This window comes from Enhydra lutris, unplaced genomic scaffold, assembly GCF_002288905.1.
Source record: "Enhydra lutris kenyoni isolate GAN:26980312 unplaced genomic scaffold, ASM228890v2 scaffoldscaffold15, whole genome shotgun sequence".
Classification (NCBI taxonomy): Eukaryota; Metazoa; Chordata; class Mammalia; order Carnivora; family Mustelidae; genus Enhydra; species Enhydra lutris.
In genome coordinates, this window is record NW_019154099.1 from 41,474,000 (window position 1) to 41,487,849 (window position 13,850).

At 36.2% G+C, this 13,850-nt stretch overlaps 1 pseudogene; it reads right to left on the reverse strand.

Annotated features, from left to right (window-relative positions):
• Positions 1–3,362: 3,362 nt before the first annotated feature.
• On the reverse strand, positions 3,363–4,546 carry LOC111147141 (annotated as a pseudogene).
• Between the last annotated feature and the right edge of the window lie 9,304 nt (positions 4,547–13,850).

Genomic DNA, 13,850 nt, shown 5'->3' on the forward strand with positions numbered 1-13,850 from the left:
TAATAGCAGTAGTTTCTCCAGAATGAATACAAGCTTTCCTCCCCAAAGATTAATCTATGGGACGCCTGGGTGGCTCAGTTGGTTGGACGACTGCCTTCGGCTCAGGTCATGATCCTGGAGTCCCAGGATCGAGTCCCGCATCGGGCTCCCGGCTACGCGGGGAGTCTGCTTCTCTCTCTGACCTTCTCCTCGCTCATGCTCTCTCTCACTGTCTCTCTCTCAAATAAATAAAATCTTTAAAAAAAAAAAAAAAAGATTAATCTATTAGTGTCACTGTAGAGATTCTAGCTTCTGGACTTCCATACAGAAGACTTTTCTTCACAATTATTTACTTAAACAATGTGTCCACCCTTAGAGTAGAAAACTTCAAGGGATGATTTTATATATGTAATATATATATGTATAAAATTATGTATAAATTTTATATACATATAAAATATATGTATAAAATTATATATATGTATAAAATTATATATTGCAGTGAACTGAAAGCTCAACATACAAGAGTATGTATTCTTATACATATTCTCTTTTTTAAGATTTTATTTATTTATTTGACAGAGAGAAAGAGAGAGCACAAGCAGGGGGAGGGGCAGGCAGAGGGAGAGAGAGAAGAAGGCACTAGGCTGAGCAAGGAGCCTGACATGGGGTTCAATCCCAGAACCCTGGGATCATGACTGATCTGAAGGCAGCTGCTTAACAGACTGAGCCACCCAGGCACCCTTCTTATACATAGTCTTGTACATTATAGGACTATAAACATACAATGTATACTGTTATACTAATATATGTATCCATTAATATATATATACACCATTATACTCAAGGTATATATAAAAGAAATATAGTAAATATTGACTGAATCAAAGACAATACATATTCAAAATTGATAGCAAAAAAACATTTTATAAACTTGCCAAATAAAAATTGGACACAGCATTCTGGGAGAGTAATGTAAATATAGTAAATTGGTGGTTTTGTGGGCCACCTATCATTTCTATGGCCTATCATTTCTATGGACCTATCATTTCTGTGGCCCATAAAACCTCCTTCTTTCCTTCCTTCTTTCCTATTAATTCATTTCACATTTTCTGCACCAATCTGTTTCTTTCTTTTCTTTCCTGCCCATTGGGGCTTACTTTATTTTGATTTGTTATAAATTGTTAAAGAATGAAAGTAACTCCAGGGTCATTCTCTTAGCAAGTGGGCCCCAAATCTTGTTTTTACCTGTCCACAGAAATTTTGCCATTGTTCACTACCTCATTTCGTTGTCTACACCAAGAGATAGGATGGTATTAGTGACCTGAAAGTGAACTTCTAAGATTCTGGAAACTGCTGGTATCTCCCTTGTTCTCCTGACATGTATGTGTCCCTAAACTATTTAAGCTGAGATTTGTATCTTTGTATTCCAAATAAAACACATTAAAGTCTAATGGGCTTTCACTATGGGAGAGTTTGAAAGAAAGATTGTCTAAGTGACTTTAATGTTAACACCAGGAAAATTTATTAAAATATAAAAAGAATCAGATCTTTCCTTTCATATCTTGGTATAGCCAAGAAACTCCTGGACTATACTACTCTATCTTTTTTACTGCAGGTACCTCTTAGGGAACATCCCCCAAAATGACAGAGTAATTCAAACTCCTTGTCCTAAGAATGTATGAGTGGGTATGACATGGTATGAAAAGTGATCTGACTCTCTCAGATGAAGGAATATAAATTAGAATACAAGTTTTAGGGAAGTTATATGTTTGTCTCAAACCTGCATGGCCAAGACAAATTTTTCTAGGAGAACCTGGGAGAGAAAAAAAAAATCGACTTTAATAAATTTTGCTGGAGTTTGGGATTTATAGCCCTTTAAAATTTCAAGGACTTAATTGTGAGTAAAGCAAACTCCATTTTGCTGTCATCAAAAACTGAAGTCTAGTAGAAGAACCACTTATTAAAAATAAGATGATAAGTGTTACAAAGGACAAATGCAGTGTGCTGTAAATGAAAGATCTTAGTCTAGATAAATGTCCTCAGCGTTTGCTTGAAAATAAAAACTTTGATCTTCTCATTGAAATCTAAAGAATGAAGTTTAGCTGACCAAAAAAAAAAAAAAAAAAGAGAGAGAGAGAGAGAGAGAGAGAAAGAGGGAGAGAGAGAGAGAGAGAAGTCAAAAAGGTTGGAGCAGAAGGAACAGTTTGTGTGATGGCCTAAAGCAGGGCGTACTATTGCTCACTAGAGGAAATGAAGGTCAGAGTGAAAGAAAGAACAGAAAAGTGTTAGAGATAAAGCTAAAGAGGGAAGTGCAGACCAGATAATGGTGGGCCTTGCACAGGTTAAAAGTGGGGAAGCCACTGAAAAATTATAAACAAGAAAGATGCAGTCAGATTTGCATTATCAAACAATTGTTTTTCCTATACTATAGAAAAAAGGTTTGTAGAACAGAAAGAAAGTGGGACCATTTGGAAGGGTGTTGCATTAATTCAGGGAACAATAGGTGATCCCTTGGATTAGGATTCTGGCAGAAAAGATATTAAGAGATGCAGAGTCTGAGAGCTATTTAAGGAGGCAAAATCAATAGAGCATCAGACCTCTCTGATACAGGGGACAAGAGAGATGGGAGAGGGTCTTGAAGGATTCTCAGGTTTCCAACTTGTACAATTGGATGGATACTGTTATCGTTCATTCAGATAGGAGCCATTAGAGGAAGACACTGGAAGTTCACTATTGAACATGGAAACATACAAATAGGCAGTTATCTTGGTATCTGGGGCTAGAATTCAAAAGGGCTGAGATGCAGACACATATGTACATATTCCTCACAACGGAAGCTATGGGTATGGTGTGAACACTTTACTGAAAGGCACTGAGTGAGAAATATCATATGACCTATGACAAACTGCAAAGAAATTCAACAGTGAGGGATTGGATAGAAAAAAAAAAATGGACCATCCATGTGGTTAAGAAGGGAAAGTTAGAGCATAAAAGGAATGCCAGGAGAGTGTGGTATAGAATAAACTAAAGCAATAAGCTGTCGTTTTTATTACTGTTGTTATTATGGATTTTAGTTTATTTAGAGGCGGTGGTTTACTGTCAACTCAGAGGTAGTACAAAGTGTTTCTGAAATAATAGGCAAGGGGAAAGTTGAAAAACATTCCCCAGACTTAGAGATATGAAGAATGGTGATGCAGAAAGGAAGAGTTCTATAAGTAGAGGGGAGAGTAGACAGATTGGAATGGAGTGAAGAATAAGAGCATGCTGAAGAAATCTCTTTTCTTTCTTTCTTTCTTTCTTTCTTTCTTTCTTTCTTTCTTTCTTTCTTTTTTAAATTTTCATTTAAAAAAGTGTTTAGAACACATTAAACAAGGCAACATTTATTCTTTCTTCTCGTCTTCTTGTGTGGGGTCCGTTGGTGGCTCCTCCATTGTTGCTCTCTGAGACAGACTTACTACCACTGGGCTCCTCCTCAGCCATCTGGTCCACCCCCTCCTGCCCACCTCATTGTCTTCAGGAGTAGATGTGCCTTCCTCAGTGTTCTATTGGCTTTCTGTCACTTCTTCTACCTCCTCTGTCTCCACTGGGATACGCTTGTGCTCTTTCTGTTCCTCAGTCTTACTAGCAGCTTGCTCTCCCTCAGGAACCATGATGCTCTGACTGCCTTCAACTTGCTGGGCCATCTCTCTCCTCTTCCCTTTTCCCCTGCCTTTTGTGAGCCTGTTCCTCTGTCTGTGTAATTTCAGGGGCAATTTTTTTCCAACCCACATCTACTTTCAAACTGCACCAACTTCTATGTTCATTGTTAGAAGAATCTATTCTTTCCAGGAATTTCGACTTCTTTTCCTGGTATTGCTCCTCTGTTTGAAAAAGTTCAGCTTCTACTTTTTGCTGTTGAGCTGTTAAGGACTGGACCTGCGTTCTAGGTGTTGTGACAGCCGACCAAATGTCTGACACCACACTCTTCCTGGGGATTTCACTGATGAGGTGGTGGTGTCTCTGGACATGTCTCTGGATGATGGCTGAAAGCCATCATCATAATCATTTGGATCTTCTGCAGAATGCTCACATGTGGTTCTCCTTTCTCCATGCGAGGCTGACTCTGTCGACTTTCTTCCTCCAGAGCAGCTTCTGTATGACTTTTTGCATTTACGTAAGGAAAGTATGCAGGGAACTTAAAATAGACCTTCATAGATTTATTTTCTGCTTTGTATTCATTCACATATTCTCATTTTTTTCATTTGTGAGATCTTGTCACATGCCACCAATAATCTTGCCAAACTCCCACACCTTTGGGTCAGGGTTGGAAGCTTTTACTTGGTCCCAGAACTTTCTGCTATATCTCATGTGAGACATCAGCTGATTATCTGGTGGACTTGGGTGTTTTGAAATGGTAATACCAGAGGATGTTGAGCTGGCTGTTGGTGACTGAGTTCCCTCCCAGCCTGCAGTTGTTGTAGGGGTGATGATTGTATGGATTGTATCCCACAAATCCAGGTATGCTGGACATTTGTGTTGCAGGAGCTGGGATGGGAAGTGGGGCATAAGATGGTGCTTTTGACATTTTGGAAGATTAAGTTCTCAGTTCCATAAGAATGAATCTGAGATACGGTGGGCATAAAAAGTGCCCACAGGTCTGCCTTCATTTCCCTTTCATGATGATGGAGAAATTTCATAATTTGGGCCCTGAAGGTAAAAATACAGGGTGGTAGTTGGGTAGTAAATTGACCTTGGAAAAAGGATTATTTATTTATTTATTTATTTATTTATTTATTTATTTTTACATTTAGAAAGATTCCAGCCTGTTTCAGCACCAGTGGAAAAAATATACTTGATCTTAGCCAAAAGACCAAGAAGCGATACCAGTGGAAAAGATAAATAGTAAGACATAATATACAGAAAAGTGAGTGATCTGGCCAAGAGGAGGCAGGGGTAGCTAAATGCAGAATTTCTTTGTTCCTGAGAAGAAGTGCAAAAGAGAGGCAGGTACATATCCTAAAAGTGAATGTTTAAATTACTCCATAGTTCTTTCTTAATGTTCATATAGATTAGCTCACTCAATCCATTGCCATACATAGGAGAAGCACTGATAACCCCATTTTATAGATGAGAGATTAAGTAAATTATCAAAAACCAGTTTTATAGGGAATGGAACCAGGAAGGAAACATGGAAAGACTGACTCCAATGTCAAGTGGTTAGCCATTACCCTATGTCATCTCTCTATCTGGCCTTACAATCTTCCAGCTAATTTGTGAGAACTCTGAGGGAAGCCTGTCTGCCTCATGACCTCCACTGGCTTTCAGTAAAGACAAATTGAATCCTTGAAATGAAATACATATTAGTCCAATACTTTAGAGAAACAAAATTTTAGAAGAGATGAGAAATGACCTCAATTTTATTTATAGTAAATGGAAAAAGACCAAATTTGAACCCAAATCTGTCTAAATTTAAAGCCATTGACCTTTTCCCTTGCCAAGATGAATGATTTTCAAGTTCTGGTTGAAAGCTGCTCTCCTGCTGATCACAGTTACTCCAAGATTAATCTCTCAACCCTGATTTAAAAGAAAGATTTTCTTTTTTTCCCCCTTTTCCCTCTAGAGCCTACTACAGTAATTCAAATTTGTTGCCCTCCTCAGTGCTCCCTATTACCCCATACTTACTTCAATCACAACACCCATCTTTGCATTGTAATAATCTGGTTAATTATGAAACAAGATAACTGTTAACACTTTTTTTTTTTTTTTTTTTTTTTTAATGAGAAAGGCTACCGGCTGCTAAAACTTAGTCTTGTTGAAAAAAGCCAGGAGCAGATCTTGTAGTTTATCAAACATTACTTACCTCAGTGTCTCAGCTTTGCAAAGGCATTGGATAGATGGTGTATGAAGTCCTAGACCTTTGACAAAATGGAAGTCTTAAGTTTGTCTTGAATGGCTGCAATCTGAGACCCAATGCTACAGTAACATTTAGTGTGGAGAAAAGGTGCCATGTCTTATGTTCTTCGGTAAAGGACACCCCCCCCACCCACCCAGTACACCAGAGGAGGTTCACAGGATGGGGAGTGTACTCTGAACTGATTGGGGGGTGGTGAGGTTTGCTGATTCTTGTGGGGATCTTAGTCTGTATCTAAGGCTGGGACACTTCTGAGGCTCACTGACAATGGCTGAACATGGGGGTAGGCAGGTAATAGCTGAACATGGGGGAAAGCAATGAGAAAAATCTGAACTAGTCCTCACTTAGAGTGAGCAGGAGTGAACAAGTTTCATCTTCTTTACTGGCCAGGACCAGGTCTAGGAAATGTGTACTCTTTGGCAGTGAGAAACATGTACTCTTTAACCAACCTCTGATTCTCTTACCCTGGCACTGAAAACCACGCCCCCACTCCCTATCCACTAACTGATGCAAATTTCTTGGACTAGCCTGTGGCAGGACATTGTAAAAGGTAAAGGAGGGGTTAACTCAGAAAATAAAGATCATTAATAGCTAAAGGGGCAAAAGGATTTTCTTTTGCTAACTCCTACTCCAGTGTGGGAAGCCCCTGTAGATTTATTTTTGCCCCTTCTATCTTGCAAACGTCTGCTCAGAGTGGATCTTAATTGTATAAGAAAGACAGGATGAAGTGTAGCATATGCATTTTTACTTTGGGTGGTAGGCTCACGTGGCTCTATCTCTAAATGACTACAATGGCTATTATATGGGACTTGTAACACGATGCTAGGAATGTTACAGATATTACCTCATTTAATACTTACAGAACTCTGTATGATATGCACCTGCTATTTGTTAAAACCTGAGACTTTGGCATTAAACTACAGGGACAGCATCCCATAATTATATTGATAAAATCAGTATTGAATCAGACTTAAAATACAAGCAGTTCAGTTACAGAAACTGTACTCTTATCCTAAACATAGTTTTGTGCCTTGTCGAAAGGACAAGGCTGAAACTATTTTAAGTGGACTCTGGGTAAAGCAAAATTTCCTTCACTATCAATCTTTTAAGTATAAAAGCCTTGTATCATCTCATAGCTAAATTATATTTTAGACACAGAATAAAGATAAATTAGGAAATTAATACTAAAATTTCAACGCTGCTTCAGAACTGTGGTTTTTGAAAATATATTTAGTAACTTCAATAACCTATTTTTTATTTTGCATCAGTAATTTGGAAGAGACAGTATGGTTAGAAACTGTGTAATTTGAAAATTAATCTTAGCCAGTAGTGGATAAACAACGTTTATTGAGTTTTTCTTGAAGGAGTACAACATCATTTAACTCTTTCCACGGCCTCTCTTTCCTAAGCCATACACACAAGTGGAGAAATTACACAAATAAAAATTGGTCAGTAGCCTGTAAGTCTGCCCTGAACTGAATAAAAAAATAAAATAAAATATTCTTTGTATAAGGTCTAAAGACGTCTTACACCCACCCCCTCCCCAACACCCTACCTCATCTTTCCTTTTCCTTTTCTCTTCCTCTCAGATATAAGGTATGTGGTCCCAAGCAGCGGATGTACCACACAGCGGATGTACCAGACAGCAGACGTACCCTTGCAGAGTTCAACCAGCTGCCTTTGTAACTTCCCGCATTTCCAGGAAGAAAAGCATTGTGCTGTGTTTTGAATTAGAGTATGTCACCAGGAAATTACTGAAAACTAAAAATTATAATTCAGACTAAGATAAGGGGAAAATTAATTGGACATGAATCAATAGTCGCTTAGAAATGACACATCTTTTCCTTTATAGTTTTCTTCCTTCTGGTCTCTGTCCAATCTTTCAGACCGTTCCCTTTCTCCTTGATTAAGCACTGAATCCTGAGTAGGCTGCACACACTGTCATAGGTACCTACCTCTTGAGGAGTTCAGGTTTAGCTGAGAAGGAAAACATATAAGCAAATACATTGCAGAAGAGGGTAAAGTGTTTTACATAAAGAAAATATTGCACAGTGGGTGTTCAGTTGTACCTCCTAGCATTTCAGATAAGGTGGTGTTATTCTGAATCAGCATTGTTTGACGATTGAGCACTATTGAAATAAAAGGGTGTGATTTTAATTCAAAACTACCATTTAAATTGTTGTATTTTGGATTCTAGAAACTAAGAACTAAATTTCATCCCCTTCCCAACTGGAAGCAGGTGATTTGGTCAGGCAAATCCAGGAAGAATTTTTTTTAAATCTCTTTTTTTTTATAAAAAGACCTGTGCCATATTTTTCAATTTCAATGATTATTCTAATGGAGAAATTTTGATGATGTTTAATAAATGCCATTACCTACATTTACATAGAACTATATATCTATGTTGACATTCTTTCTGAAACCTTTCAAAGTGAACTAATTAAATAATTTGATATTTTCAGTAAAGTTCAGTTATTTCAAAGCATTCTCAAAGCATGTTTATAGCAAATTACAGAAAACTTATTCTAACTAGGATTGGTCTCCTAATGATCAATTCTGTGTGCTTCCCATTGGCCTAGTGTTAGGTCAATACTAGAGGTTTTTTGATTTTCAGATTATTTTTAACATAATGCCTTAGGTGGTAGTTTGCCTTCACAAAGTCCCACAAACTAGGTGGCTTAAACAATAGAAATTTATTATCTCACAGCTCAAAGGCGTTGACAAGTTTGTTTCCTTCTGAGGGGTGTACAGAAGGCCTTTCTCCTTGGCTTGTAGATGGCTGTCTTCACGCACACATGTTCCCCTGTATGTGTGCCTGTGCAAAAATTTCCACCTTTTATAAAGATACTAATTATATATGATTAGGGCCTACTCTATAATCTCTCATTAGCTAATTACATCCCCAACATCCTATTTCTAAATAAAGCCATTTTCTGAGGTATTGAGAGTTAAAATTTCAATGCATAATTTTGGGGGAGGGGCACTCTATGTAACCCATAATACCATTGAATCTTGTAATTCAGTCCTTCTTTTAAAAAATGTAGGAACAAATTCAAAATAATGTCCTGATCTTTGGATCTTTGGCATCTCATTAATATACAGACAACAAATGAACATTTTTACAGACCAAGTCTACTTTTGACTGCCCATAAATGATCATAAAGCATTTTTTTTCCTACAGCATCCCTTGTACCCATGTGGACATTGGTAATTTAGACCTGATGATTTAATATGCAGTATAATACCAAATAGGTCTTGTTTAGTTATGCTTTATGTCTGGATGTTGGGGGAAAGGGAGATAGATGTAGAGGGGGTTATCGTGTGTTTGCTGACTGAACAAATTACGTTTTTTGTTTCATTTCGTTTTGTTTGTTTGTTTGTTTGTTTGTTTTTAAAGATTTTATTTATTTATTTGACACAGAGAGATCACAAGTAGACAGAGAGGCAGGCAGAGAGAGAGAGTAGGAAGAAGGCTTCCTGCTGAGCAGAGAGCCCGATGTGGGACCAATCCCAGGACCCTGAGATCATGACCTGAGCCGAGGGCAGAGGCATAAACCACTGAGTTACCCACCCGTCCCAGTTTGTTTGTTTTTAAGTAGGCTCCACACCTGTCATGGAGCCCATTGTGAGCCTTGAACTCAGGACCCTGAGATCCAGACCTAAACTGAGATCAAGGATCAGATGCTCAACCGACTGAGCCACTCAGGTCCCCAACAATTTACTTTTCAGTTAGTTTTGGTTCTGGCAGATTATTTCCAAGATTATTTCCAGATTATTACCTTGAAAATGTCCTGTATGGAGTATTTTGCTTTTTCTCACCCGACTCAGCCCCCAAACTCTGAAACTGCAGACTACATAAATATAAAACAAATAATAATTTTATGTATAAGTTAAAGCTCTCTTCAGAGTTTTAATAGTGTTTCTACCATATTGACTTTATCATCTAAGTTGTAGTAACTTTTAGCTTTAGCAATGTATCTTTCAGGATGGAAGCTGAAGATATAAAAAGACCAAGCGGAAGAAATCAGAGGTGGCAATGCCCTGGGTATGAACTAGGGCTGGACCTCTTTCTCCCCTTGCCCTGGCTTGCAGAGAAAGGCAACTTCGTGCAGTGTGACTGGTGGTTTCCCATCATCTCTTCTTCCTCCCAGTTTATGACTCTTAACATTTTGTTTATGATTGCATTCAATATTATTTTTAAATCTTTTATTTATTTCTCAATTCAGTGTCTCTATGATCCCTTTTTTCTATAACTGTGTTTTTTTATATACATAAAATATCTCGGAAAGCAGTCTTTATTACAGCTTAATTAAACTGAAATTAAGACAAAGTATACAATTAAAACATTTTCCCAGGCTCTTCAGTCTGGAATGTAGGCTTCATGCTTACCTTAATTCAATGTATTTAAAATTAAGCACAAGCATTTTTTCTGGACCTTATGTAATTTCAGAGATGAATGTTAGTAATGTAGCATAGATTGATTTGAACTCATGTTCTCTTTCAGGTTATAAAGCCTGTCAGGGATGAGACTGAAACCTTACACATTCATTGCTTTTACTATGGGCAAATTGCTCAAATTCTCCAGATTTCAGTTCTTTTACTTGCAATATAAATATAATAATAACTACTTCATAAGTCTGTGCAGGAGTTAAGAGAGATGACAAATGCAAAGTGCCTGGAATGTTGTTTGTTTTCTGTAAGTGCTTAGTAAGACTGTTACCAAAAGTCTCAAAAGTTTTTCTCACCCAGGCACCTGGGGTTAAACCTCTACCTTCTACTCCGGTCATGATCTCAAGGTCCTGGAATAGAGGCCCGAATCAGGCTCTCTGCTCAGTGGGGAACCTGCTTCCCCCTCTCTCTGCCTGCCTCTCTGCCTACTTGTGATCTCTCTGTCAAATGAATAAATAAAATCTTAAAAAAAAAATTTTTTTTTCTCTCCATCTTCTCAATTCAAACCATCTAAGAACATTCTCTTTAGCAAGTCACTTTTATACCACGTCCAGACATAAAAATTATCTCACTAAATTTTCTTTTCATTCCAAGGGCCTGATCTTAGCTTGCTTTCTTAAAAACCTTCTGAGTATTTTTCAGTACTTGTATTTTTCTCTCTGAGCCTCGGTTTACACATCTATAAAATGGGGATAATAATCATGTCTAACAGTACTATTATGACTGGTTTTGAAAGTAAATTATAAAGCACTATACATATACATATGTGTATATATATATATATATATATATATATATATATAGTGCCATATATATATAGGCACTATATATTAGGCACTATATAATATAGGCACTATATTATTAGGATACATATATATGTAATTGATAGCCACTTTTTGTTCCAATGTAGTAAAAATAACATGTAAGCAAAATGGAGTGTGAGGGACAGATGAAGCCAGACTTTTACCCAGAAATATTGAGAAAAATGTATGTGCCTACTTAGCTAACAAGCATAAATTAATAGGTCAGTGGAAGCTCTCTACCAATCACCGTGATCTCATCAGGTGTTATTGTAGCAGATTTTACCCAAGTTAGCATTACAATTCAAGCCATGTGTGCTTATCTATATAATTATGAACATTTCAAGGTTAATTTCTCCAAAATTATATTTCTTCTCTTATATATTTTTAAATGTATAAATGGCTATCAGACAAATGGGACACACATTTGAGCTTTGTCCAACTTTACATATCAGGCTTGGAACCTTGAGTCACTGATGTATACATTAGTCTAATATATATAAACATGAGGGTTATTATTTTAAATATAGATGCTGTTGTGTTTTTAATACTCAATAGTACATGAAGTCATTTTTATTTAGGCTGAGATTTGGGGGAACATAACTTCTTTCCTAAAGACTGGAAAATCAAATTTGCTTACTGAGTAGACGTGTTATTGAATATATCTTTCTTCTTCATACATATATATTTTTCTTCATATATATTTTAAGTATTAGTTTGTAAAATCTATCAACTGTTCTAAAATAGCATTTCCAAGGTATAGACATACTCAGTGAACCTTGAGGGTAAGCTGTAATTGATGCAGAAATTAAATGCAAAAATATCTAGTGAAAATTTGTGAAAAATTATTATGTATTTACAGTTATTTTATTAACTTGTGTAATGTTTTTTATTGAACAAGAATGAAGTTTTCCAGGTTTCAAAAAGAAGGATCAGAAACTGGAATCAAATATAGTTTATTTATGATACATATACATGTATCATAAATAATTATATGTATTTATGTATTATATATAAATATATATTTATATATATAATAAAAACTAAGAGAGTCAAGGACATTTCAGAACTAAAAATGGAGAACCAGCTCATGGTAACAGTATGAAGTTAGAAACAAGACTTAGTAGGTATTAACAAAGGAATGGCTTATAAAATTAGGTCAATTCATTTGTTAATTGCTTTTTCTTTTAAAAGGTCTTTTGGGAGACTTTAATATAATAGTTATTTTAAGAATAAAATACCTTTCTTCTCCCATTCTCATATTTGATCATTAAATTTTTTAGTATCAAGGGAAACTTATCATTTGCACTTCAAATCAGCTAAATTATATGAATAAATTATCTGTAACAAAGAGCTCATATGTTTCTAGACATAATATCTGTCATGTTAATGAATTCCAAAATAAGAGATGATTTGGAATATATATACATATATATTATATGATACTTATTTTCTCTTGCTTTTCAGTGGTCTACATGGGTATATAGGTCCAAAAATGGAATGAATTGTTTTGGAATTCACCATAACATGTTTAATTGACATGCTTAAGGAGAGTACTGATCTTCTGCTAAAATTATTAAGAATAAACATTAATGATAGCCATGAGGAAGCCAAGATATTTATATTGGTATCTTCTCAGAAATACCATATATAACAACATTTAGTATTAAAGATATAATGTCTTTCATGAAAACCCATATTGTGATATCATTATAATAAAGAAATAAAAAGATTGAAAATAACTAAATCTGTATACAATATCTATCTTTTTTTTTTTTTAATTTTGTTTATTTATTTGACAGACAGAGATCACAAGTAGGCAGAGAGGCCGGCAGAGAGAGAGAGGAGGAAGCAGGCTCCCCGCTGAGCAGGGAGCCCGATGCGGGGCTCTATCCCAGGACCCTGGGATCATGACCTGAGCCGAAGGCAGAGGCTTTAACCCACTGAGCCACCCAGGGGCCCCTACAATATCTATCTTTAATGTTAGTAAATTATAATTCATATTATGTATTTAGTAATATATCTGCTTTAAGTAGTTCCTCACTTCCAGGATTTAAACTACATGTTGTCGGGGACTCTCTGTCTTATCCTTGATTGTGTATCCCAATTACACAGATCAGGACCTGTCACTAAGTCAATATTCAATAAATGGCAACTGATAATTAACATTCCTATATATAAAATTGAACAAAAATTTAAAGAATGTACAATATGATCAAGTCAACTGTTAATAAAACTACTTGTTAGCATTAATTAAAACTTTAAAAACTGCATTTATAGGCATATATATCATATTTTGTGATATATATGTATTTTAAAATTTTTGCAATAAATTGCAATACATAGAAAATGCACTTGTGGACACCTGGGTTGCTCAGTCAGTTAAGTGTCTGCCTTCTCCTCAGGGCTTGATGGCAGGGATCCTGGGATTGATCCCTAAATCAGGCTCCCTGCTTGGTGAAGAGTCTGCTTCTCCCTCTTCCTCTGCCCCTCCCCCTGCTAGTGCTCCTGTGCTCTCTTGCTCTCTCTCTCTCTCAAATAAAAAAATAAAATCTTTCAAAAAATGCATTTGTCATTAAAAATAGGATTTATTATTGACCTTAGACTTGGATCATTTTGTGCCATATCTCTTTTTTGGCTCTTGTTCCTCCTCTTATTGTAGATAATAAAAAATAGCATGGATATTTTTATCATCAAGGTGGCTTCTCTAGTTATTTTTGTCTTTTAAG